At 42.8% G+C, this 26,066-nt stretch overlaps 1 protein-coding gene across 4 annotated transcripts in view; it reads right to left on the bottom strand.

Moving 5' to 3' along the window:
• The window catches only part of FUT10 (fucosyltransferase 10), a 229,838-nt gene that overhangs the window by 167,635 nt on the left and 36,137 nt on the right, over positions 1–26,066 (bottom strand). The window lies entirely within an intron of this gene.

Raw genomic sequence — 26,066 nt, 5'->3', positions numbered from 1 at the left:
CAAGCACATCATGAAATAAAGAAGGCATAACAGGATTATAACTGTGAGTGATTCTAGCTTCCAGAGGATTAATTGGGGAAAACTTCGAAACATGATAATGTGCAGACAGAAATGATGGATGTGGTAAACCATTGTTTCCTGACTGTGGGTGGAAACCCAATCAGGAAGAAGTAACTTCCATGACTGAGAAAGAAGAATTAAGACAATATCACAATACATAACACAATTTCTAAGGTGTTCCAGACACTGATGATATTTTGGCCCAGTGACTTGATTTTTTTTTTTTAAATGCAAGAAAATGGTATATACACACACATACAAAACCCATCTTCTAGCATCCACTGGGGAAAAGACACACCAAATAAATTCTTCCAGGAAAATGAGACATATTCTCTGGTAGAACTCATAAAAATTAATTATGTAATGCCAGTGCACAGTCTCTCAAATAAACACATACTCTTTGGTGCCAACAGTACATCAATGAGAAATCAATTAATCAAGAGAGTCTTTTAAACAATTGAAGACCAAAGAAGTTTATGCTGGAGGATGTATACTGAGCCCAGAGAAACGGCTGAGGGTTGTGTATTACTGTCTTGATAATAGGCTTTTATTCTCAATGAGGAGGAATGAAAGACTAACATCTAAAAATGGTCATATCTTGGTTTACTTGGCATTTGCTACACAAGTCCTTTAGAAGTGAAGAGAATACTCAGGGGACTTCCCTGGTGGTCCAGGGGTTAAGAATCCACCTTCCAGGGCAGGGCACTCAGGTCCATCCCTGATTGGGGAAGTAAGATCCCACAGAGAGCAGGGCAACTAAGCCCTTGCCACAACTACTGAGCCCAAGCACCACACCCAGAGAGGAGTCCGCGTGACACAACTAAGACCCGATGCAAATAAATGAATAAAAAGAATACTCGCACGTGCCTGAACCGTAATGGCACGCAGAGCTGAATGGTCAGCAATGGTCAACAGACAAACATCGGACATGAGAGAGAGCTGGAGAAGAAAGGCAATTTACCGCATTGAACTGGCAGCTGCTCACAAAGGTTCTAGGTTGGCCAAGTGGCCAATGATGGGCACTGAACCCATAAACTTGAGTTAGAACATAAAGCTTCCACAGAAGGCAGAGCAGAGAATCAAGGCCATTTTCCTGGGAAAGGAAGATCCAGAGTCCAATCCATAGGCACAGAGGGCAGGGATCCAGATGTATGATTAGAGGCTGGAGGTGATATGGTTAAGATGAAAGCGGGTCTAGAATTAATGATCAGGCACAAGTGCCCTGAGTGAGGGACTCAGACACCAGTGGCCGTCCGCTGCGGGTACCTGGCACATAGGTGACTCAATCGCCTCACCCTGTGGTCACCATGGCAAAGATCCAAACTGCAGAGCTAGGAAGCAGAAAGACACAACTAGTGCTTCAGAACAAGGATAGGACCTGACTCTCATCACTGCTTGTCTACATCTGTAAAGTATAAGAGGGAGTAAACACGTTGAAACCTCGTCACAGCCAGTATCTAAGTCTGTGTGTTGGTAATGAGACTTATTCTTATGAAAGTGCAACCAGTTATAATGAGCTTTTCATTCATTTTAACTAGGAGGTGAGGGCTTCCAGGCTCATTACACCTTGCATTATACGCCCCCCCACACACACACACACATACCACAGTGAAATAAGTTGTGTTTTTTTTTTTAGTCAGATTCTTCCCAACTAAAATTCTCTGAGGAAGATTAAAAAAATATATGTCATCTTGCCCAGCAAGCTCCTCCCCTAAACTTACAGCTTATCATCGTAAACACTCAAGAATTCTTAAGTTACAACCATGACAAACCTAAAATACTTCTCTGAGGATATTACAACTGATAATGCGAGTGGCGGTACTGAGCAATTTCTCAAAGGTACTTGGATGTGGGTTGGGCTTCCCAGGTGGCGCTAGTGGTAAAGAACCTGCCTGCCAATGCAGGAGACATAACAGACTCGGGTTCCATCCCTGGGTAGGGAAGATCCCCTGGAGGAGGGCATGGCAACCCACTCCAGTACTCTTTCCTGGAGAATCCCACGGACAGAGGACCCTGGCAGGCTACAGTCCATGGGGTCACAAGAGTCAGACACGAATGAAGCAACTTAGCAGGCACACACACACTGGATGTGGGTCAGGAAACAGCTGAGTTATTTAGCTCTCTCTGACTCCAGGGCAACGCCCACTGTAACAAGAGTCGGAACCGGGGTATTTAAAGAAAAGAAAATCCATTGAACTATGATAAATCCATACAAATGGGACTAACTTGCATGTGACTGGTTCAGGAGTTTGGTACAGCCACGTACACTGGCTTTTACAGGTAACAAGTTTGGATTCAAACTCCCATTTCCCCGGGTTATTCTGTGTTTGCTGAATACTGACTAATTCATTCGTTCCTTTATTAGCTGACAAATAGATCTTCAGCACTAAAGTGCACTGTAAAGGAAATCACAACTAGAAGCACGAAAGCAATACAATTCATGCTGGCAAACGGTGCTTCAGCCTCAGACCGGAAGGGGAGGCGGCCACACGCCACAGCACAGACAAACCTTGAGGATGCTGTGCTGAGTTCAGTGATGCAAGTCAGTCACCAAAAAAAAAAAAAACGTGATCTGAGGTCCCTAGGATAGTCAAATCCACAGTCAAATCCAAACGGTGCTAGGGTGCTGATGATGGGGACTGAGTCTGAAAAGGCAGAGAAGCAGAGTGACCATCCTTTATATGTTTATGTGCTCTCTTTCTTCTTCACGGGCATATACTCTTCTTTTATTATTCCCACACAAACTGGGAAAAGCAGGAGGCAACACATACTACTAACCCCGCTCTATGAAGAAAGTTTGGCTTGAGTTGTGTGTCTGAAGTTAAAGATCCCTGGTGGGGACCAGAATTTTCAGACTGGCTAATGGCAAAGGACCAGAGAGATCACTGGCCCCACTACAACGCTGATGCTGTTGGATAACCAACTCTCGGCAGTCGCAAGACACTCACAGAAATATGACCCAGCTTACACCCAGTACACTCGGGAAGAGGCATGCCTTAACTCAGAAAAAAGACACGTTCCCACACAATGTTCCCTCAAAGGTCACTTGTTTTTTAAAAAAGGACCCCTACTGTAAAACAGTATGGCCCATAAAATGTGATCCTGCAAAAAGACCCCAACAGAAGGACCTAAAACTTCGGAGGAAAACAATTTCGGCCAAGGGGGCTCCCTGATAATATTATCATCTGCATAGTCCATTGCTATTTTTTAAACCATTTCACATGAATTTTCTAGACTTACCCACACAGCCCCATCAGAGTGTTTATTTTCTGTAAGGTTCTGAGGGTTACCTAAAAATACCACACACACACTTCTGCAGACAGCCTGGCCCTCGCCACTTCAGAGGGACTCTGGGAGAGGTCCTGACTTCCAGACCTATATTCTCCCCTCTTCTTCCGCCATCTCTCTTCATGAGTCTGCTTATCTGACTGTTACATCAATTCTACGTAATGGAGGCCAGCAGTCCCCAGCGTTTTAGGCACTGGGCAAAACTGGTTTCCTGGAAGACACTGACCGCCGGGCAGAAACTGGTTTCGTTCAAGACAATCTCCCCATGGATTGGGGGAGGGGGGGTGGTTTGGGGATGATCCTGTTCAGGAGTACACGACCTAGGGCCCTCACACGCGCAGTTCACAGTAGGATTCAAGTTCCTCTGTGAACCGCGAGAAACGAATGAATGCCGCTGCTGAGCTGACAGGCGGTGGCGATGCAAATGATGGGGAGCGGCTGTAAATACAGAGGAAGTTTCACTCGCCGGCCTGCTGTCCACCTCCTGCTGCCCAGCCCAGTTCCTACATGCCCAGGGCTTAGGGGCCTCTCTCAACGTTGCACGTTCAGCTAAGCATCTGTGCATTCTACCCCTAAGCATGGAAATCTCTCAGACCACCCTGAACTGAACCCATGCTCAGGCCAGTCAATAACTTTGCAGTCTCCTTCCTAACAGCGCAGGGCCAGATGTAAGAGTGCAGACAGTCCCATCTGCCATATGCCTGCATGTTTCAAGGCTATAAATCAACCTAACAGGCTGTTAAATGTTTTGTCTTCTACCTTTACCATACATACACGACTCATGATCTTTTTTTTTAAATCATGCAAAGCAACAGTTCACACCAAACATGGACAACATCTATTCTACTACAAACCACAATTCTCTCTGGGGCTGGGCAGGGCACGACAAGAGGAGAAGGGAGAGGATTCTTCCTCACTTGCTGACTCACCCTCACCTAATCGCTCAGACCTTGCCCTCCATTCACTCCGGACACCACAGAGGAAACACCCATTTGCTCTCCCTCCTCGGGTCTCTCCGTCCTCGGGTCTCTCCCTCTCTGTCCCCCACTGACCAGCTGCCTCAGGAAGCACCTGAGTGTGTCGTCCGAAAGAGCCCAGTTGAAAGAGCCCCCACCAAAACACCTCTGCCCCACCTTTCAAGTCCTGCAAAAGAACTTGCAGCCAGAAGTCCAGGTTCAAGCTCAGGACTCTCAGGCTCCTCCGAGTTCCAGGCTGGAGGGCAGTGGTGCCTGGACCCTCTTCCTCCCACCCTTCCTTCCACCCCCACACTCTGGGGATCTTGCAAACATCGACACTGAAAACTGACCTCAATCTGCAAGGCCAAGTTCCATCACGAGCGCTCTTCTCATCACTCTTCAAGCTTGGCCAGCCGCCCTCCTTGGCCCACAGAGCCCAGTTTCAGCAAAGAATCCTGCTACGTTGGTTTAGTGAGACACACCCCCACCCCCGACCCTGGACCCTCAATGTCTGAACAAGTTTCTCAATCCCCACACTCAGTGGCTAAAGTCCGCCTTTACCAAGAATCCTGTTACGCCAGTTTAGCAAGAATCTTCCTGCCTTTGATGTCCTCTGAGTCATTTTCTCTCCGCTGACTCCTCATTCTTGCTGGCTCTCAGTCCCCAGCTGTCTTTGCTGGACTTGGAGTTGAACTCAGTTCTATGCCGAAGTCTCTCTCTTCTACTACAGTAACTCCAGTAAAAATCTTCCTTGCTGTTTTTAACAAGTGTCTAGTGTAAAATTTTTCTTCTTTTTGGCTGCGCTGTGCAGCATGTGGGATGTTAGTTCCCAAACCTGGGGATCAAACCCTCTGCATTGGAAGCAGGGAGTCTTAACCACTGGACCGCCAGGGAAGTCTCTGAAATTATTCTTTTACGCTCCACACGTCTGCAGTCACCCCAGCCGTCCTTCAAGCCCAGGAGTGCATACTAGCAGCCCAGTTTGACCTTGGGAGGAAAAAGCAGAGAACTGCCCAGTGCAAGGTCTGGAAGTGGGCTCCACCTTGGCCTTGGGGCAAGCAATTCTGGGGTCCTGGAGTGTGAAATGTGATGCCTCAGCCAGGAAGCATGGGCTCTGTGGGCACAGGTGAGCAAGTGACCTTGGTCTGTGGACTCTTCACCCCACATGAAGGAGAACAGTTGAAGGAAGACCAGATAGACTCTTCCTGAACAAGTACAAACGTTCCATTATCCAAATTCACGTTGCGTATGATCCTCTTCAAACATGGTTACTGGGAGGTTGGAATTCATGCTCTGAACTCAACAAGCACCTGATGTGCCTTTTCTGTTCCTTAAACCAAGAATACAAAGTAAAAGTGAAAGTCGCTCAGTGGTGTCCGACTCTTTGCGACCCCATGGACTATACCGTCCATGGAATCCTCTAGGCCAGAAGTGGGTAGCCTTTCCCTTCTCCAGGGGATCTTCCCAACTCATGGATCAAACCCAGGTCTCCCGCAAGGATACAAAGTCAGACTTAAAACCTCTGAACAGTAACACCCAATATGGTTGGGAAGGAAGAGGAGTGACTAGGGGGTGATCACTTCCTTTTAGCCCTTTTCCTTAAAATGACTCCTTTTTCAATGATTTATTCTAAAACAGGCCTACATAACTACTGTTGTTCCATCTCCATTGAGGTTTTCAACTAAACCATGTTACTGATGGATCCTAAATTTATACTCTATCCAGACGGTTCCCCTAAGCTTCGACCGGATATCTAGCAGCATTCAGAAAAATTCTGCTTGCAGAGGCCAGAGACAATCACAGAGTACTCGACTCTGACTAAATTAGCCATCTTGCTCTGAAACCCGTTCCTTCATGGGTCTTCTTTTTCTCCATCAATGTCATCACCAAGGTTGGTTTAAAACTCTTAAGAGTAGGCCAGGTGTTCTACCTTTGAGCATAATGCTTCATTTTTTAAAAATAGATCTCAGGTGCACAAAATCGGAGTTATCATAACCTTTGGCACATGAAACACTTTAAAAGGCCGAGTATAAAGCTACAGAAATGACATCACAGATATTTGGAATCTTAGCTCCAACACAGGACTCCAGAATAGCTAGGAGTTGCCGCCCAGTGTATAGCCCCAGAGATCCGAGCAGTTCCTAAAGCTTTTACAAGATGGACCAGTAAATACCTTTTAATGCTCATTTTTCCTTGGAATCCCTATGAGGAACAAAACATCATGTGCATGGAAGATTTTGCCATTTTTTAAACAATTTCCACCAAAATGGACCCAAGGTTCCCTGCAGTTACACAGGTTACACAGCCTTCCTCTCTCTTCTTGTGCTTTACTGATCATTCAACCCCTCTGTAATCAATTCCTGTAATAAATTCCTACCCTTTGAAATACCTAGGATAACCTTTATTCCTATCAGACTATGATTAATACAGAAGCCCGTTTCCAAAACTTGAGATTTCTCTCTGATCACAACTTTTATTCCAAGTTTTGTTCTGAGTTTTCTCTTGGTATCTTTCTCTTTGGTTTTTCTAAAAATGCTATCTTTCTTCACAATTCTACCCCCTTGTTACCACTTCCACTTCCCAGGCTTCCATTTTCCCCTAAGAGAACCACCTTTCTGTTTAATCTCTTATTCCATCCGGTGAGGACGTGGAGGCAGAAAAAATGCAAGCCTTCTACTTAAGAAGAGAAAATATAAAATCAGAAGATGAGACTCCCTTTAAGAAAGGACCCTCAAATTACTGGAAATCAAAAGCACATTTTCATTCAGGTACTATGTTGAAAAGTCTCTCTCTGAGTTGCTAATAAAAATATACAGAATACTGATGACCTCAGTTCAGTTCAATCGCTCATCGTGTCTGACCCTTTGCAACCCCGTGGACGGCAGCATGCCAGGCTTACTGATGACCTAGGCAGTACAAAGAATGATGAGGTAGAAGTGAAGATCTTCCAGGAAACTCTACCTGACCATATTCTAAGTTTTATCACAAATTACAAATCTTCTTCGCTGTATTTTTGGCACAATGTGAAAAGAGATAAAGCCTTTCTTGTTGCTCTAGTAAAATAAAAAATTTTATTAAAGAGCCTTTACCCATCAGAAATGAACACTTCTAAGGCCAGAAGATATAAAAGCTAATGAAACAATGAGCAAAATACGGTTATTGTGGGAGACAGCAATAGTTCATAAATCACACCTATTGTTAATCATCTCAGCTGTAGCTAAACTTCCAGTGACCTCACTGAGTTTGTTCTCATTTCCTGCCTTGGATTAAATCATAAAGCTCAAACAACTTTTAGTTTTTGAGATAAACTATTACAATTGCTACCTCCCTGCCCCAGCTGTCTGCAATAAGCTTAAGAGCAAATTTAAGTACTGGACAGTTTCTAAATCTAAGTGAAAAAAGAAATTCAGTGTTTTTCCCAGTAATAATTAGAAAAAGTGAGGATGAGGTTGCTGTGAAAACCAAGGAGAAACCAGAGCAGAAATCACACTGTGCAGTGAGCCAAAGCACCGCTCTCTGCCTGGGGAGACCAGCTGGTGTCACCAGGCTTTGTTAGCACAGCCACTTTGACAAGTTCCAGAAAGTCCTGCTCAACAGGAAACTTTCAAGGCCCTGGTTAGGGTTTGTGGTCTCTCTCAAGGCACGTGAAGAATTTACCCTCTGATATTAAAACCCACGTTCAGGTGTCTCCTTGCCCCACAATCTGAATCCCGCTATTGCAGGCAACATATGTGGGGACAGGAGACACCACCACTAACTCAGAGAAACCCAGCCACTCCTAAAAGAGCGAGGTTTTACCGAACCCTCCTACTTGGAAAACATTAAGTTGGAAACCCTGTGGCTTCAAACATGAACCAAACAGGTCCCAGGTATCTTATGATTATAAATGTAAATATTAAACCACTAGCTGTAATTCAACATTTCTTGTGGTTGCTCAGTCATTCAGTTGTGTCTGACTCTTCTGTGATCCCATGGACTGCAACACGTCAGGCTCCTCTGTCCGTGGGATTTCCAGGCAAGCACACTGGAGTAAGTTGTATTTCATACTCCAGGGGACCTTCCTAACCCAGGATTGGCAGATGGGTCTCCTGCATTGGCAGATGGATTCTTTACCACTGAGCCACCAGGGAAGCCATAATTCAACATTCAGTTCAGTTCAGTCGCTCAGTCGTGTACGACTCTTTGCCACCGCCTGGACTGCAGCATGTCAGACTTCCCTGTCCATCATCAACTCCCGTAGCTTGCTCAAACTCATGTCCATCGAGTCGGTGATGCCATCCAAATTACATAGAATAATACAAAGGCAAACAGCTAGGGAAGGAGAAAGAAAGGAATATTTACTTCTGACCAGTCAGACAGCTGAAAACTGAATTTCTGCTAATTACATTTTTTAAAAATCAACTGCAACACGATGGAGATAGAAATGAAGAAAGCAAAGAAAGCAAAGAGGCCAGCAGGAAGAAAAAGCCATCCAGTGAAGAGAGAGACTGAAATATCTCTGAAAGATTCTAAACTAGATAACTAGGTTGACATACCTGGAATATAAAGAACATTTGAGAAGTTTGCAATGGTTTTCATTTGAAATATTTTGACTGCTGGAAGTTTTAAATTTCTATAAGCATAGGTTTTGATGTTTAAAACTTGTTTTGAGGGAGAACTCTCCTTATCTTTGTTTAAAAGTGAATAAACATTGCTAATTGTACTTGTGCAATATTAACAGCTACCTTATACAGTGAACGTGAGGGGAAGTTCAGTTCAGTTCGGTTGCTCAGTCGTGTCCGACTCCTTGCGACCCCATGAATCGCAGCACGCCAGGCCTCTCTGTCCATCACCAACTCCCGGAGTCTACCCAAACCCATGCCCATCGAGTCAGTGATGCCATCCAGCCATCTCATCCTCTGTCATCCCCTTCTCCTCCTGCCCCCAATCCCTCCCAGCATCAGGGTCTTTTCCAATGAGTCAACTCTTCCCATGAGGTGGCCAAAGTACTGGAGTTTCAGCTTCAGCAGCAGTCCTTCCAATGAACACCCAGGACTGATCTCCTTCAGGATGGACTGGTTGGATCTCCTTGCAGTCCAAGGGACTCTCAAGAGTCATCTCCAACACCACAGTTCAAAAGCATCAATTTTTCGGCGCTCAGCTTTCTTCACAGTCCAACTCTCACATCTATACATGACCACTGGAAAAATCATAGACTTGACCAGATGGACCTTTGTTGGCAAAGTAATGTCTCTGCTTTTTAATATGCTATCTAGGTTGGTCATAACTTTCCTTCCAAGAGGAAAGTCTTTTAATTTCATGGCTGCAGTCACCATCTGCACTGATTTTGGAGCCCAAAAAAATAAAGTCTGACAGTTTCCACTGTCTCCCCATCTATTTCCCATGAGGTGATGGAGGTGATGGGACCAGATGCCATGATTTTAGTTTTCTAAATGTTAAGCTTTAAGCCAATTTTTTCACTCTCATCTTTCACTTTCATCAAGAGGTTTTTTAGTTCCTCTTCACTTTCTGCCATAAGGGTGGTGTCATTTGCATATCTGAGGCTATTGATATTTCTCCTGGCAATCTTGATTCCAGCTTGTGCTTCATCCAGCCCAGTGTTTTTCATGATGTACTCTGCATTTAAGTTAAATAAGCAGGGTGACAATACACAGCCTTGACGTACTCCTTTTCCTATTTGGAACCAGTCTGTTGTTCCATGTCCAGTTCTAACTGTTGCTTCCTGACCTGCATACAGGTTTCTCAAGAGGCAGGTCAGGTGGTCTGGTATTCCCATCTCTTTCAGAATTTTCCATAGTTTATTGTGATCCACACAGTCAAAGGCTTTGGTGTAGTCAATAAAGCAGAAATAGATGTTTTTCTGGAACTCTCTCACTTTTTCGATGATCCAACGGATATTGGCAGTTTGATCTCTGGTTCCTCTGCCTTTTTAAAATCCAGCTTGAACATCTGGAAGTTCACAGTTCACGTATTGCTGAAGCCTGGCTTGGAGAATTTTGAGCATTACTTTGCTAGAGTGTGAGATGAGTGCAATTGTGCAGTAGTTTGAGCATTCTTTGGGATTGCCTTTCTTAGGGACTGGAATGAAAACTGACCTTTTCCAGTCCTGTGGCCACTGCTGAGTTTTCCAGATTTGTTGGGATACTGAGTGCAGCACTTTCACAGCATCATCTTTCAGGATTTGAAATAGCTCAACTGGAATTCCATCACATCCACTAGCTTTGTTCGTAGTAATGCTTTCTAAGGCCCACTTGACTTCACATTCCAGGATGTCTGGCTCTAGGTGAGTGATCACACCACTGTGATTATCTGGGTCAAAGTTCATTTAGGAAATGTTAAACTGCTCTTCCAGACATTGACTGTAGTATATTTTCAGTTAGAGTGTGTAAGTTAATGTGTAATTGGCAGTAGAAAACAGTTACATTTTAAAAACTGCTTCTTGTATAAACCTCTCCTCTTTTCCCAGACACTGTGAGTTTTGTGCATAATTTTTCCAAATCTTTGATTTACCAGACTGTCTTTTCACTGTTGTGGGTTTTGTAGAAGTTAAGCATTTTTTTTTTTGAAGTTAAACATTTTTATGGTTGATAAAATGTTACTTCTATCTAAGTACTCACTCCCTCCTTTCATCAAAAGTTGACTTAATCTCAGTCTACCTTTTGCTATACAAGCCTGCTGCTTTGTAATAAGGTGCAGTCTGCATGCCTTTTTGTATGACAACTAGATACCCAACTGACATTGAACTGACAATTCTACCAGGTGCAAAACTCATGTTAACTTCTGAAGGCAATTTAGTTTTGTGGCTGAGAATTCAGTGAAAGTCATATGAGTTTCCTGCAGTAAGCAGTAGTGTATGTAGGAATGAATTTGGCTTTTAGGGTTCAACCATTTAAGATCCTTTACAGGTAGTAGTAGCTGAAACTGAAAACTAAATGATAAAAGTTTATTTTTGAGAAATGTCTCGAGTTTCTGAATTTTTTAAAAAGTCCCACTCATTAAAGAAGTCATTAAGTATTTTTTTAATTGGAAAAGATGCAATCCATAATGCTTTTTGCCGTAAATAAAAATAAATACTATATAAGGAAACTAACCTATTGGAAAACATGGCTGTATGAGAAGGGAAATTTTATTTCTAATGCATACATGTGACAGGATTGCAAAAAGTTAGTTACTCCGAGGTAGTAGACAAAAATAAAGAAGTTGTCTGTATATTCATGTATATGGACTAAAGGAGAGTGAACCAAGGTTAACACAAAATTTAAGAACAACCTTAACAAACAGCATTTCTAAGATATTCTGAATACTAGGTCAGTTGGTGGTTTGCAGTAGCTTAAAAGATGCTTCCCTTGGACTGCAAGGAGATCCAACCAGTCCGTCCTAAAGGAGATCAGTCCTGGGTGTTCATTTGAAGGACTGATGCTGAAGCTGGAACTCCAATACTTTGGCCACCTGATGCGAAGAGTCAACTCACTGGAAAAGACCCTGATGCTGCGAGGGATTGGGGGCAGGAGGAGAAGGGGACAACGGAGGATGAGATGGCTGGATGGCATCACCGACTCGATGGGTATGAGTTTGAATAAACTCTGGGAGTTGGTGATGGACAGGGAGGCCTGGCGTGCTGCGATTCATGGGGTCGCAAAGAGTCGGACACGACTGAGCGACTGGACTGAACTGAAAAGATGCTTTCCATCTTTGAAAACTAGGAATACAGGGAAAAGGCTTAATACCAGTGTTTGCATGTGACATGCATTGTATGCTTTGACCTCTCGGGTAATTGTTTTCATCTTTATGAAAACTTGGAATCATTTCAGTAACTGCAGTTTTGCTTCTGAGAGGCCTTACAATGGAACTAGGACCCACTGTTTTAAGGGAACTCTGGCTATTATATCTGTTTGGTCTTTACACAATTTAAACTTGGACAAATTTATTCTAGTTAAGCTATAAGTGTCAACATGTAAACTTGTTCTGATTAAAGAATTTTTCTATCAAAAAAAAATTAAGCAAATTAAAAAAAAAAATCTATTAACTCAGGGTAAACAAGAAAAGTAATCAGTGTACTGATTCATCTATGAATATCATTTGGATGGCCATATAATGATGGTGAATATTGATATATCAAATACAATAATAAAAGTGGAAGGAACGGAAACTAAAAGAGGAGTGTGCGTGTGTGTGTTGAACAGCAGAGGGTAAAAAAATAAATCCTGATCTACCAAGATAGAGTCAGAATTTAACACCTAATGTTGAAAAATTATGAAACAGTAATATCCCTGTGTTACTCAGGCTTCTCACTTGGCTCAGTGGTAAAGAATCTGCCTGCCAATGCAGGAGACCCAGGAGATGCAGGCTCCATCCCTAGGCCAGGAAGATCCCCTGGAGGAGGAAATGGCAACCTACTCCAGTATTGTTGCCTGGAAAATTCCATGGACAGAGGAACATGGGATCTCGAAGAGTCGGACACAACAGTGACTGAGCATACACATACGATGTTGTAACACTTAGAGATCCGGTGACGGCGACCAAAGGGGTCAGACGGAGGTCGTGAGTGGTAACACCAGGAGAGAGCTATCAGCTCTCTAAATTCGGAGTATGTATGGCTTTCATAAAAATTAAAATGACGTGAACAAAAGATTCTCTAAGAAACAGAATCTTCCTCCTCATCCCTCAGGCACCCAGATCCCTCTCCTGTGTTTCTTTTATGTTCCACATGTTTTAAAAACAGCTTTCCAGGCAGCACTGGTAGTAAAGAATCCACCTGCCAATGCAGGAGACGTGGGTTTGGTCTGTGTCTCGGGGAGATTCTCTAGAGAAGGAAATGGCAACCCACTCAGTACTCCTGCCTGGAGAATTGCATGGACAGAGGAACACGGCAGGCTACAGTCCATGGGGTCAAAAAGAGTTGGACACAACGGAACACGCACACACACACATACACACACGTGCACTTTTTTAAAAATGGAAGGATGGATGAGAGGAACTAGGGAAGGAAGGAAGGGAGTCACATTTACTGAATCGAGAAAAAATAAATTATAATATGTACTACTACTTTTTGTGTCACTAAGAAAAATATTTCAGAATTTTCTGCAGGTCCAATGGTTAAGACTCTGCTCCTCCACTGCAGGGAGGCACGGGTTTGATCCCTGATCCAACTGCCACAAGGTGTGGCAAAAATAAAGAAAAATATTTCCAATTAAACTATTGATACAATGCTTCCACATACTGAGAATTTTTATTTATACTTACTGAAAGAGCTCTTTCAGATTTTCTCATACATTTTTCATCACATCACTCCTGTGAATATTGTGAGAAATATACAGGTGAAAATTTGTTTAAGTATCGAACACACTTTCACAGTCACAGTCCAGCTCTTCTGAATCACTTTCCAATCTCTGATGTCTGTTTTTGAACACGCTATTTTGTTCTGTGCCATTAAGACTGCTGGCAATCCTAATACAACACTGTAAGTCAACTACAACTCAGTTAAAAAGAAAAAAAGATTGCTGGCAATACTGACTGCTTAAAAAAGTGCCCCACTATTGTCTCCAAGATTTTTCTCCCAAACCACTGACACCCATTCCCAACTTTTGATGCCGGTGCTTTCTCGGCGTGACCAGAAGCCGTCAAAGAAAGGTTTCTGACACCACCTTGACTCATATTTTCCTCAAATGACCCTTCATTGGTTTGGGGATGGAAACGTCCACAAGCTGCAGTGGTCCCCTCGTGCCAGACGGAAGGACAGCCCAGTTCATGCCCACACAGATAATCTCAGCTGCATCACTGGTGATGCTCCATGGACACTGATTGAAGGAAGGCTAGAAATGCACATAGCCACCTCATGCAAAGAGCTGACTCACTGGGAAAGACCCTGATGCTGGGAAAGATTGAAGGCAGGAAGAGAATGGGGTGACAGAGGATGAGATGGTTGGATGTCATCACCAATTCAATGGACATGAGTTTGAGCAGACTCCAGGAGATGGTGAAGGACAGGGAAACCTGGCGTGCTGCAGTCCATGAGGTCACAAAGAGTTGGACACGACTTACCAACTGAACAACAGAAATGCAAACTACATGCTGATTTCAGAGATGTTAAATTTTAAAAAGAACAATGCTCCTTCTGCTCTTTTTCTAAAACAGGCTAAATTGCTACTGCCAGTGGACCTGAGGAGGGGAACACATCCGAAAGATGAGTTTTCCAAACTGCCCTACTCCTCATTTCATTGTTCCCTATTCAATTATCTCATGGTCTTCTGTATAGCCCTGAACTATAGCATTTCTCACACTCAACTATAATTATGTGAGCACCTGTACCAGCAGACAGAGGGGCTTTCGAGGACCCATGTCTTATTTCATCTTTGCTGTGGAACCTAACATAGTATCTTGAATATAGCAGGTACTCAAAGATATTTGGGAAAGAAATATAAATACATTTTGGTCTTATTTGCATAAGCTTACTTGGGCAAGAAGAGGTAGTGGAAGAGAAAGCAGTAAAAGTAAAAATGGGGTGTAGGGACTTCCCTGGTGGTCCAGTGGTTAAGAATCTGTTTGCCAATGCAGGGGACAGGGGTTCAATCCCTGGTCCAGGAAGATCCCACGTGCTGCAAGGCAACTAAGCCCATGCACCACAACTACTGAAGCCCAAACTTGGGAGCCTGTGCTCTGCAACGAAAGAAGGTACCACAGTGAGAAACCCACATGTTGCAACGATAGAGTAGCCCCCGCTCCCTGCAACTAGAGAAAACCCACACTCAGCACAGCCAAAAATAAATAAATAAGTGATTTTTAAAAAAAAGAAACAGGGTGTTAACGACAAGCATCTGTCAAGGGAATAGAGCTCAAATGTGGAACCACTGAGAATTCTAAAAAAGAAATCTTTCATACAAGCGTCATTGGCAAATTATTAATATATCATTCCCAGCCCAAGGAAACAAAATTTCAGTTCTCAGTCCTAGATGTCTGATTTCATGACCTGCGTCTCCACCCAATAAGGTCAGCAGGTTTCTGTAAACATAAATGGATATAGTAAGTTAGGGAGAAAGAGATGAAATGATGAGAAAAATCACTACATCATCTTAGGACTTTTCTCCTGCCTCATTTGCTCTGACCAGTAGAGCAATTTTATTTTAATTACTTATGATAATACTTCATGGTAGACTAGGGATACTACCGCTCATTAAAAAAATAATAATAATAATGAAGTCTTCGCAACACTTAGCATCCAGTTATTAACTCTTTGTAAAAAACCAAAAAACTGACAGAGCCAATGATTTGAGAAAGGATTAGTGAGTTATAAAAATTAAACATGGAATAGTGGAATTCCCTAGTCTGGTACAGTGGATGGCAGTCTGCCTGCCAGTGCCAGGGACACAGGTTCAATCCCTGGTCTGGGAAGACTCCACTTGCTTCAAGGTAACTAAGCACGTGTGCCCCAACTACTGAGACCCAGCTCTAGAGCCCATAAGCTGCAGCTACCTGGTCTGGACGCCTCAAGCCAGTGCTCCACAACAAGAGAAACCACCACAATTATTAGAGAGTACCCCTACTCACCGCAGCTAGAGAAAGCCCTCCAAGCAATGAAGGCCCAGCACAACCAAAAATAACTATATTTTTTAAATGGGATCATTAGGAAATACTAAAGAACTAGACTCTTAGCTGAGTTTCCAGGCAGGAGATCTTTCAGGCGGAGGTGGTGCGTGCATGCCTAGTGGCTCAGTTGTGTGTGACTCTCTGTGACCCTACGGACCCAGGCTTCTCCGTCCATGGGATTATCCTGGCAAGCATACTGGAGTGGGTTGCCATTTCCTTTTCCACAAGTAGAGTTCTAGAGAATTCCATGTTGACCGCATTTTCATTAGTGTTTATTCTAATGAAACATCTTAGCAGTCAATCATGGAAAATGATTAAAACTCATTCTAATCCTGAGCTCATGCAAAGTCCATGAAATTATAACTGGCAAGTTAAATCAATAAGCCAAGTGTCTAAAGTCTTTTCTGAGCTTTATACAAATCAGATGTATAAATAAGCAATAAATAAGATTTTATTGAAAACAGAGCAAATTCTCAATTTGCTGTTTGAGCTTGCAAAATTTAATTATCCATTTTCATTTTGTTTCAAAATTTTCACATGTTAAAAGAATTTAAACTTTGAGGGGAAATTGGTGCAGCCTTGTTGAGGCCCATTTGGCAGTGTGTACCAAAATTTAATTTCATTTATCCATTGACACAATAACTCCATTATCAAATATCTAGAGAAGTAAGAGTACATATGGACAAAGACAGATGTATGTTCGTGGTAATGTAACAGAAAAACAGCAACCTAAATAAACATGGACAGGAGAATGGTTAAGTAAATGTAGGTATTGCCATACTACCGAATCAACATAGCTTTAGACATAATGAAGTAAACTGATATAGTCTAATGTGAAAAAAAATCTTTAAAACACATGTTTAAATGGAAAAAACAATATATATCTATGGTATGATTCAGTTTAAGAAAAAAAAAAACAGACAAAACTACAGGCTGAATTCAATTATACATAAAAATTCTAGAAGGAAAAGTCTTACTGGAGAAGGGATTGTGAAAGTAAGGTTGAACGTTTTCACTTGCTATATTTATTGTTTAAATTGCATCAGTGATTTGTTCATGCCTTAATTGTGTACATTTTAAAAACCAAAAAAATTAAAGGCAGGACTTTCCTGGTGGTCCAGTGGTTAAGACTCCGAGCTTCCAATGCATGAACAGGGGTTTGATCCCTGGTCAGGGAACTAAGATCCCACATGCTGTGCAGCCGAGCCAAAGGGGTTCTTTTCTTTTCTTTTTTTTATTTAAGGGAAAAAATGAGACACCTCTCTGAAGAGAAGCATTAAAAAGCCTCACAAATTCTGTATAGCACATAAAGGCTCCCAAATCACAGCCCAGAACTGCCACCTCACCCCAGTGCTACTTTCGAAAGATTTCTGTTGGAATCCAGCGTGCTTACAAGAGCATTATATTTCAGAATTTATGTTGGAAATTATGTGACTCAGTCAACTGCCAGGAATTTCATCCGCCCCAGAAGGAAAGCAGGCAGATTACAGCTTCCTTGACCATCAACAACTGAATGTGTTCAGCTAACATCCAGTGAGTGAATTACTTCAGATATAGACAAGAGATTGGCACACATCCTCAGAGAAGCCACCTTAGGGCAGAGCCTTGCAATTCAGTTGAAAAAGTGGCTGGATTTTTAAAATTAAACACATCAAAATAATCAAGCTGGAGCCCATCAAACCAAGCACCTTGAAGTAATAATAATAATTATTATTATTTTAATGTTAATCTTCATGTTTTCAATAGGGCTTCACAATTTTTTATTACATTGAAAAATATTAAATGCTGGCAGTGCCTGGAGCTCTTAAAGGAGTATTCTGGAAAGTAGAAAAGTAATGAAACAGAACACGTCCTTAATAAAATAAGGAACTAAACTATAAAAAATATTTTTTTACAAAAATCAGTTGCGTTCAGGGCTCTGTGATGACCCCTAGGTCTAAGGGTGGGATGCGTGTGGGGGAGGGGAGGCTCGAGGGAGGGGATATATGTATATACTTACGGCTGATTCACGCTGTTGTATGGCAAACTAACACAACACTGTAAAGCAATTATCCTCCAATGAAAAATTTTAAAAATAAACAGAATTTTAAAAAATCAGCTGAAACCGGGTAAGTGACATAAAGCCAGCAAACCCTCCAACTGAAAGGCTCGAAGAGGGTTCTCCTGGAGCTGGGGTCCTTGGAACTGAGACTGAAGGTGAAGAAACCGAACTTGTCCCTTTTTCCTGTCCTTTGTCTCTTGTTTAGACGCTCACTCCCCTGGCAGCCTAATGTTCTTCCCCATCTCTATACAGAAGCCAGGGTGAGCCACTCATCCCAACTTGCCTGGGGCATCTCCAGTTTTACCAGTGAAAATCCGGTACCCCAGGAACTACCTAAGCCCCGGGCAACTCGGCACAGTCAGTCACCCCCCCCAGGCCACACTCCCACCAAAGAAAACAATGTCCAGGCCCTCAATAGCCGCAGGCAGGAGTCTCATCGCCTGTCAGATACGTCTACAGTGTGGGCTACAAATCAGAGTCTCATTGCTTTTTTTCTTTAAGTCTTGACTAAATTTGTTATAAGACTGCTTCTGTTTCTGTTTTGGTTCTTGGGTGCCAGGCATGTGGGATTTTCACTCTGCGACCAGGGATAGAACCCACACCTCGTGTGTAAGAAGCCGAAGTCTTTATCAGTGGACCACCAGGAGAGTTCCAAGTTTCATCTCTTTCTGATTGGAAGCTAGAGGAATCTCAAATATATGTTTTGAGACAGAAGACAGACAAAAGACAGACCACAGTCTCTAAATGAGCAAAACTATAATCGATGATGCTAGAAATCAGGCCAGAGGGATAGCAGAGAAGGGGGAGTAAGGCAGACTGGCTTACAGAAGGCACAGGGGAATTTTCTGGAGTGGGTAAATGCTCTACATCTTAACGAAATAAGTTGCAACCAACTGCTGACTTAAAACCTGTGCATTTGTTATATGTAAACTTAACCTTTCAAGAGTTTGTTTTATTTCTATTTTATTATTGGAATATAACTGCTATACAATGTTAAGTTTCTACTATACAATCAAGCTAATCAGCTCTGTGTCTACATAAATCCCCGCCCTCTTGGACCTCTCTCCTAACCACCCCCATCCCCCCACCCAGGTCTTCACGGAGCTATACATAGCAGCTTCCCATCAGCTATTTATTTTACACACATGTAGTGAAGTTGAAACTCCAATACTTTGGCCACCTCATGCAAAGAGTTGACTTGTTGGAAAAGACCCTGATGCTGGGAGGGATTGGGGGCAGGAGGAGAAGGGGACAACAGAGAATGAGATGGCTGGATGGCATCACCAACTCGATGGGCATGAGTTTGAGCAAACTCCGGGAGTTTGTGATGGACAGAGAGGCCTGGCGTGCTGAAGTCCGTGGGGTCGCAAAGAGTTGGACACAACTGAGCGACTGAACTGAGTGTATACATGACATGAGTTGATTTTAAAAATAAGAGTGAGGGACTTCCCTGGCAGTCCAGCAGTTAAGACCCCATGCTTCCACTGCAGAGGGTGCAAGTACACTCCCTGGTGGGGGAACTAAGATCCCACATGCTGCGTGGTAGAGCCAAAAAAAAAAAAGGAGAGCCAGATCTTCCATCACACAAAGGATGCAGGACAGACTGGGGCAACATCTTTTAGGGATGCTGTTGGAGGGCTCCCTGAAGCTTGAGGGAGGTGGAAGATCCATGGTCACTCTCAACTCTACACTTACAGGAATCTAAGGCAGCAGCCCGTTACCCCAGTCCCTACGAAAAATGAATCCGAAATTCACTCAGACCTTGTGCAGTCCTCCATTACAGGAAATTGTACAGATTCTTTCTCTGGAAACATCGAAAGAAAAGCACAGCCACTGTTCTCCCCTGCTGCAGTGTTCTGTTATTGTTACAACTATGAACTCATCAAAAGACTAGAAGACCAGGGGTACAATAGAAGGGGAGGCGGGGCAGAGTTCAGTGCCTTCTGAACAATGCACTGGGGCAGCCCAACATAAACAGAGATAATCCCGACTATGGGAACCTAATCTAATAAAAACGTGTGAGGTGGCTCTTGTTCAGGAGGTGGTCTCCGTTTTGACCCTGAAGTCTTATCTACTTACTTCGAGGAAACATCTGAGAGTTGGCGAGATACTAGGGAATGGAGGCACAGGCCTTCAGGATGGAGGGATGGGGTACCTCAGAGGGGACCGGAGAAGTCGATGCCCTTCAGCCAATCATGAAGTGACCTGACCCTTCACAACCTCGAGTATTGGGTTTTTTAGAATGTTATCTTGCCCTGCTCCCAGGAAACCATCACTTCTCAGTTCTCCGTCTCTTCCTTGATTCTAACGCTGCCCAGAGATCTGGGAGGCACTGCAAGTTGTTGGCATCCGAGGCTGGAATGGATGGAATATGCCTTATTGCTGGGCAGCCCCGGGACAGCTGTGACCTTGCAAGGCCCACAGAAGGGGAGGCTCTGCCTCCTGGTGGTGACCGGGGGAGGAGAGAGCAGTCCGGCCGGCCGGCTGGAGCTCCCATGAACTTGCACTGGAAACTTCTCAAGCGAAAAGCCAGAAGTTCTCCCACTTGATACATACCTGGCGAGGGATAAGAGACGCCTGAGCCTCGGGTGTGTGCATGCGTGTACACTGCGGAGTGCCAAATGTCTGCTGGTTCCTGCTAGCCAGTAAAGCGGCTCCTCGCGCTGCACCCGCAGAGCCAAACGTCTTCCCAGAATTATTTCCCGACTGGGAAATGGAAAGTTACTCGGTTGACTCTCCCATCTGCTGGTATGTAATCAAGTCTGGTCCATAGCCGAGATCCTGGCCCCGGGGAAACAGGAGAGTCCGTCCTGGAGCTGAGCGGGCAGGCAGGGGCCCCAGCGCAGCGTCGTCCGCCCAGGTGGACCCCTTGGGCCAGCTGCCTGGCACTGATGACCACCCCGGACCCCATTTCACTCAGGTTTCCTAGTGCAGCCTCAGTCCCCTCCCGTCTAATAACGAGCCGTGGATAGCGGCTGGGTTTTACGGTCCAGGCCATTCAGGTGCCAAGCTTTGAAAATAAATCCTCCCCCAGTACCTCGGAGCTAGTGCTCAGGAAAAATAATGGCACCAGGGAGATATCTCTGAGCTCGCTTGAAAGGAGTGAGAGGATTAGAATCGGTGAATGACGTTATGAGAAATATAGCACTTTCGCTGATCCAAGGTACATAAGAAAATTAAGACGGGATAACACAATATCAGGATGAAGGAGAGAGACAGGGAAACGCCAAAGTAGTGTCTAATCTACAGCACAGCTGGAACGAGGCCAAGACGAACCACGGAGTAGTATTTCTACTAATCTGCCCCCTCGCAGATATGCTGAAGAGGATGCGTTTACAGAATGGCTCTGTCTCAGGATGAAAAACTGCACAGCGCCATTAGTTAATCAGAAAAGGAGTCTTTAGACGATCTTCATTTGGGGCTTAAAACAATAACAGGCCAAACGAAGAGGGAGGAATCTAGAGCAGCGGTCCCCAACCTTTTCAGCATCAGGAACCGACTTCATGGAAGACAATTTTTCCACAGATGCGGGGGGATGATTTTGGGGTGATTCAAGCACATTACATTTATTGTACACTTTATTTCTATTACTATTACATCAGTTCCACCTCAGATCATCAGGCCGTAGGTCCCAGAGGTTCAGTTAAGTTCAGTTGTTCAGTCGTGTCGGACTCTTTGCAACCCCACGGACTTCAGCATGCCAGGCCTCCTGTCCATCACCAACTCCCAGAGTTTACTCAAACTTATGTCCATTGAGTCCGTGATGCCATCCAACCATCTCATCCTCAGTCATCCCCTTCTCCTCCCGCATTCAATCTTTCCCAGCATCAGGGTCTTTTCAAATGAGTCGGCTCTTCGAATCAGGTGGCCAAAGTACTGGAGTTTCAGCTTCAGCATCATTCCTTCCAATGAATATTCAGGACTAATTTCCTTTAGGATGGACTGGTTGGATCTCCCTGCAGTCCAAGGGATTCTCAAGAGTCTTCTCCAACACCACAGTTCAAAAGCAACAATTCTTCGGCCTTCAGCTTTCTTTATAGTCCAACTCTCACATCCATACATGACTACTGGAGGTAGTCAGACAGTCCCCAGAGGTTGGGGACCCTTTATCTAGAGGACCACGTCATGACCAGCTCTAAATAAAGCGTGTGTGCACCTCACTAAGCACATCAGAGAGTCTTGAAACTCAAAACTCATAATTGTAGTTGACCAGCATTCGCCGTTTACAGCTCAGAACAGGCATTTAACTGCTTGCAACCAATTCGGAATGGACATCGGGTCACACCTCCTCGTGGACATGATACAGGCCAAGGGAACCATTTTGACAGTTCACATTTGAGCAATGATTAAATAACAATTGTTATTTAGTGCTCAGTCATGTCCAACTCTTCTGCACCTCCATGACTGTAGCCCGCCACCCTCCTCTATCCAGGGGATTTCCCAGCAAGAATGCTGGAGTGGGTTGCCTTTTCCTTCTCCAGGGGATCTTCCCAACCCAGGGATCCAACGAGTGTCTCTGCACTGGCAGGCGGATTCTTTACCACTGAGCCACCAGTGAAGCCCTGAATAACAATGTGTCGTATTTAAAACCCATCCTTACTGACTACACATTTTCATCATCTTTAAAGACCTCAGATAACAAAGTCCTCGACCAGCACTGAAACTCTCGACCTTTAGAATCAACATTACCAAACTACTTTCCTGAAGAAGCCTTCAACGTATCTTCAAAGACATAGAAAAACCAAGAGAGCAAAAGTGAAGCCCTGGTTATAAAGAGTACACCAGCATGAAGTTCAAAAAGGCCTCAAAACCCCTCAGCGATGACTGTGCCACTGGAACGGCAATTTGATCCAGTCAATTCACTCTCCAACCTCAGAGCCACGCAAAGCGAGATAGAGAATACTGGCCAGTCAATCACAGGCCTAAGAGTCCATCCCAATGGGAAAAAAAAATCACTGTGCATTTTTAGAAAACTTGTTATTTACAAAGGAATGAGAAGAAAAATACCACCAGATACAAAAAGGTAATAACCTAATATGAAGGTGAACCCAATTCCAGAGTGTTCTTAGTACAATACTTATGGTATCTTTCCTTCAAAGACAGAAAACTGTACCAAAATCAGAAATCTAATGTCCCTTAATTAAATGAGCCTGTGTGACTGACTGCTCACAAAGTTCACTTACAAAGGAAAAAGAATCAGAAGGACAGTGGACTTCTAGAACCCACTGGTGCAAACCTTCCAAAACTCTGAAGGAGGATAAACCTGCCCTATACAGACCCTTTCATGTTAAATTTTATTTATGTACCTAAAATTCACTTGTTTTATACATACAGACATTCTACCTACATAGATATATCTATAGATATATATAGATATTACATATCAAGAACTCAACTACATAGACATATTGATATATATAGATATTATATATCAAGAACTCAACTACATAGACATATTGATATATATATACATATACACACATACATATATATATCAACATATCTATGTAGTTGAGTTCTTGATAGTTGAGTTCTATATATCTATGTAGTTGAGACACTTGATATATTGGATAGAAAACTGCTTAAATAAAGTAAATGATAATTAATAAAAATTAAGCAATCATTTAAAGACAATTATTAGCTCTAGGTAAAAATATCCAAGAAATATAAGATGATATAGTGCTTACAAATTATTTAAAATAATTAGGAGGGCAAGGAGGATTGTGGGGATGGTCAAACACAAATTAGAAAAGAATGATGACTGTTGAAGCCGGATGAAAAGTGCCAAGATGAAAAGTTAAAATTCTAAAAATTACATAGTAAACAATGATTTCTGATGTCATTAAAAATAAGCTAAATAACTATCTCAAGAACTACAAGTATGCACATATCATTTAGAAATATGAACACAAATTCCAGGAAAGCTACAGGGAACAGAAGTATAGGGAAGAGGGGAAAGAGAACTTTTTCTTAATTAAAAAAAAAAAAAAAGAAGTTTAGAAGATGTGATATATGATGGAATATTACTCAGTCATAAAAAGGAATGAAATAATGCCATTTGCAGCAACATGGATGGACCCAGAGACTGTCATACTGAGTGCAATTAATTCAGAGAAAAGACAAATATAATACAATAGCAGTCAATGTGAAGTCTAAACAGGGAACAAATGAACTCATCTCCAAAACAGAAACTGAGTTACAGATGCAGGAAACAAACTTATGGCACCAGGGGTAAGGCAGGGGAAGGATAAATTGGGAGGTCGGGATTGACATACACACTAACATATGTAAAAAAAGTAACTAATAAGGACCTACTGCATAGCACAGGCAGATACCCTCAGAGTACTGAGGAAATGGCAAACATATAGATCCGTTTCCCCAGTTGAATAAATAGTTGTTAAGAACTCAACTCAATACTCTGTAACGGGCCATATGGAAAAAAAAAAAAAAACTAAAAAAGAGGGGATATATGTACATGTATCACTGACTCACTTTGTGGTATTGTGCACCCAAAACTAACAAAACACTGCAAATAAATGACACTCCAATAAAAATTTTTAAAAAATCTTTTAATACTATCTCACTTTTTAAGTTAAACAACTTATGCATTACTTTGGTAAAAGGAAATGGCAACCCACTCCAGTACTCTTGCCTAGAAAATTCCATGGATGTAATTAGCCTCCAACTAATAAAAATAAAAAATTAAAATTAAAATTAAAAAAAAAAAAGAAAATTCCATGGATGGAAGAGCCTGGTGGGCTACAGACCATGGGGTGCAAAGAGTCAGACACGACTAAGCGACTTCACTTTCACTTTGGTAAAAACAAAACTCTTTATCCTCATAAGTTATTTTTTGTTATAGTTGTATATAATTTCAATGTCTTCTTCCCATTATTTATGTAATGGAAATTAAAAATTAAGGGGTGACATTTGTACATAAAAAAGCATAACTAGAAACGATAAGAATTCAATAGCTGGTTCCATTAGGAGGTTTGACTGTACATACTGCCCTCTAGTGTCAAGTCATGGGAAATCATCTCAAATTTTATAAACTACCAGTCGGTCAGTTCAGCCGCTCAGGGTCTGACTCTTTGTGACCCCATGGACTGCAGCACACCAGGCTTCCCTGTCCATCACCAACTCCCGGAGCTTGCTCAAACTCATAAACAAGTCAGTGATGCCATCCAACCATCTCATCCTCTGCCATCCCCTTCTCCTGCCTTCAACCTTTCCCAGTATCAGGGTCTTTTCCAGTGAGTCAGTTCTTTGCATCAGGTGGCCAAAGTATTGGAATTTCAGTTTCAACATCAGTCCTTCCATTCAGGACTGATTTCTTAAATTTACTTAAATCTTCAAATGTCACATGCTCTCTTAATCTTGGATCTTCTATCCTCTCCATTTAGTAAGTCTCCTATTTCTAGGACTCAAAAATCAGGTTTGGACTATTAGATGGTCTGGCTTCATTATGGATTCAACAGGTTTTGATAGGTGGGTCTTGGAACCTAGTCATGATTAACGGGGAAATGTGTCTTGAATTCTTAACAACTATTTATTCAACTGGGGAAACGAATCTATATGTTTGCCATTTCAATATTTTGAGGATGTATGCCTACAAAATCAAATATAGTGCTGACAGAAGTCTGACACATAGATGCTCAAAAAGCAATGCGTGAGTCTGACAAGTGACTGATTTCAGAACTCATTTTGCTATTTGTGGGCAATTTGGAGGGATGAAGTGTCTCATACGAAAGTGTTCACTGTTGCCATGAAGAACTGCTTTAAACCAAATATTTCAGGAATATGGACAAGGCAACACAGACAATATGATCAAAATCATTTCTGGAGAGAAAATGGAGAGATTAAATGATGGAAGGTCCCCCTTGACATCCTCCATCCCCTCTCAAAAGAAAAAAAACAAAACCAAAATAAAAAACCAAATTTCACCACACTTTTGCAATGAAAAGAATGCACTTTCTTCCTAAACTTTTATTTACTCCTTGATAAAATCACCCACCTTTCCTTGCCAAAACACTGACACACGTTCAGTTCCAATACGTGTCAGTATCTTGACACATGTTCAGTTCCAAGATTTGTTCCTCTGCCCTTAGATAAGGGAGGGAGCCCTGTGGTTCTTCAAC

This window comes from Odocoileus virginianus, chromosome 32 (genome assembly GCF_023699985.2).
Source record: "Odocoileus virginianus isolate 20LAN1187 ecotype Illinois chromosome 32, Ovbor_1.2, whole genome shotgun sequence".
Classification (NCBI taxonomy): domain Eukaryota; kingdom Metazoa; phylum Chordata; class Mammalia; order Artiodactyla; family Cervidae; genus Odocoileus; species Odocoileus virginianus.
The sequence above is the reverse complement of the archived record's forward strand: the minus strand, read 5'-3'. Positions and strand labels throughout refer to the sequence as shown.